The sequence below is a fragment of the Carlito syrichta genome, unplaced genomic scaffold, assembly GCF_000164805.1.
Source record: "Carlito syrichta isolate Samal-C Ts95f unplaced genomic scaffold, Tarsius_syrichta-2.0.1 Scaffold308229, whole genome shotgun sequence".
Classification (NCBI taxonomy): domain Eukaryota; kingdom Metazoa; phylum Chordata; class Mammalia; order Primates; family Tarsiidae; genus Carlito; species Carlito syrichta.
The window spans coordinates 31,385-33,802 of NW_007252325.1; positions in this window are offsets into that span (position 1 = coordinate 31,385).

Genomic DNA, 2,418 nt, shown 5'->3' on the forward strand with positions numbered 1-2,418 from the left:
CAATTTAGCTTAAAGAAGCACAACATAATGTGACAAGTGCAAAGATAGAAGATGGACAAGTTGACCTGGGAAGCAAAAGATAAAACATCTATCTGGCCGTGATTCCAGGGAAACTTCTGAACAGCACGCAGATCTGAAGGATAGTACCTATGATAGTTTTTTTTTTTTTTGAGTTGGAGTCTCACTCTGTCGCCCAGACTGGAGTGCAGTAGCTGCTCCTGGCCACCGCAGCCTCGACCTGCTGGGCTCCAGCGATCCTTCCGCCTCAGCCTTCCAAGTAGCTATAACTACAGGCACGCGCTACCACGCCCGGCTAATTTTTTTGATTTATTGTAGAGATGAGGTCTCGCCAAGTTCCCCAGGTGGGTCTTGAACCCTCGGGCTCAGGCAATCCACTCACCTTAGCCTCCCAAAGGTGCGGGATTACAGGCTGAGCCACCAAGCCCGGCTTATGATAGTTTTATGTATCAACTTGTCTAGGCTATAGTACCCATATATTTAATCAAACTCTAATCTAGAATCTAAATGTGGGTGTATATTATATATGTATAATATATATGTATATTGTAGATGTGACTAACATCTACAGTTAGTTGACTTTAAAGAAATATTATACACATGTGTATATATGTGTGTGTGTGTGTGTGTGGGTAAAAGGAATTGGCTCACACAATGCTAGAGGCTGGCAGGTCCCTCTTAAACAAAATATTTAATCTGTTTCTCTAGAGAACCTTACTCATACAATGCCTTGGTCAAGTTGGAAGAAGACCAAGGGAAGATGACAGTATCCAGGAAGGCCTGGAGTGAAAAAGAGAACTCAGATCAGGACAACGCATTGTCGGTGACCTAGAGATTTTGGAAGAGTGTTAATTCTGGTTGTGAGAGGATCAGATTCCCATTTTAGAAAGGACATCCGATTATGTTACTTTTGAAAGCAGAAGTTGAGAAAAACGTGTTTAAATTCCATCAGGAAGAGCATTAGGAAGTTTTTTTTTTTTTTAATAGAAGAAAGAGGTGTCGAATCTATTCTGGAATCTTAAAAAAAAATGTTTGGCATTTTAATCATTGACGGTCACAGTCTTGCAAAGGTTTTACAATTTTTTTTTTCTCTGCAATCACATCAACAGCTTTCACTAGGAAGTTCTTGTAACTGGGAAAATTCTCCAATCTGGTCAAGCAGCAGTGATGGAGGATAGACTATCGCACACAGCGGTGGGGGTAGAGGTCAGCAGAGAATTCCCGCGGAGAAAGTGGCAAGGAAGAGAGAGTTTACCAACAGATTGAAGTTCTGCTGCATCACGTGTGTTGTGAGAGGATTCTCCTATTACAAGGCCACATCTAATCTCGCTTTCTTCCCCTCTTGGGCGTGTTCCGTTACCGCACCCCAGTCGCCAGGAGTTCAGCTGTCCTGAAGCCCAGGTCTTGAGTCTGGGCAGGGTCTGGTACCTGCCAAATTAGGATCTTGACGGACAGTGAGGGGAAGGGGGACCGCCTTCCCCTCCCCTAGAGGGAGTTCGGGCTGGGGTCGTAGGTCTCCCACCCGGCTGCTCCCACCCGCCACACTCAGCATCCACCGTCCCCAGCAAAGGGATCTTGCTCTGGGATAACCTAACCGATTTTCTTCCATTCCCTCTGCACCCCAAGATGTCTTCACCCTGGCTCTGGGTGCCTTCTCCATCCTTTGGTCCGGGACATTCTGTTGATCAGAGTTCTCTGTCCAAGTCCAGCACCCCGGGAGGTGAAGTCGGGATTTCTGGTGGCTCTTGAACCCTTCCCCAGATGTAGACTGGAAGAAGCCAGTGTGCTTAAGACCGCCCCAACTCCAGGGGTCTCAGGGCGCCAATGGGGGCTTTTCCCAGCACAAGGAGAAGGATGCCCACGTGCAGGGGTCCAGGGACCCGCGCCCCAGGGATTGGTCCCACACCCCGCCCCCGGCCTGGAAGGAAGTGGCATGGAGCCCTGTGTGATGTGTATGCCAGATACTGGGGGGGGGGGGGGGGGGGGCGCGGTTAGTGGAAGGGGCAGAGAGGTAGCAGGTGAGCCGAGGGACTGTTCTCCCCCTCCGAGGGGAGGCAGGCTGAAGGAGACTTCTGGAAGGTCGCACCTTGCAGGGGCGACGCGGGCGAGGGTCGGGCTAGGAGGGGGTGCGGAGAGGCGAGCCCAGGCGGCGAGACAGCAAGGAGAGGAGGTGACGAGGAGGAGGGAGTTCCGAAAGGAGGGAAAGAAGCCGGCGAGAGGCGAGAGGAGCGAGACGCGAAGGGCGAGCGGCGGAGAGCGGCGGCGCGGCGGCCGCGGACAGAGCCGCACGCCCCCCGGGGGGCACCGAGGGCTCTGCGGGAGGAGACGCACAAAGACATGCGAAGAGGGGCTGAGCGAGGCTCGCGCACAAAGACGCCGGGGCGCCCGGCGGCTCCGGCT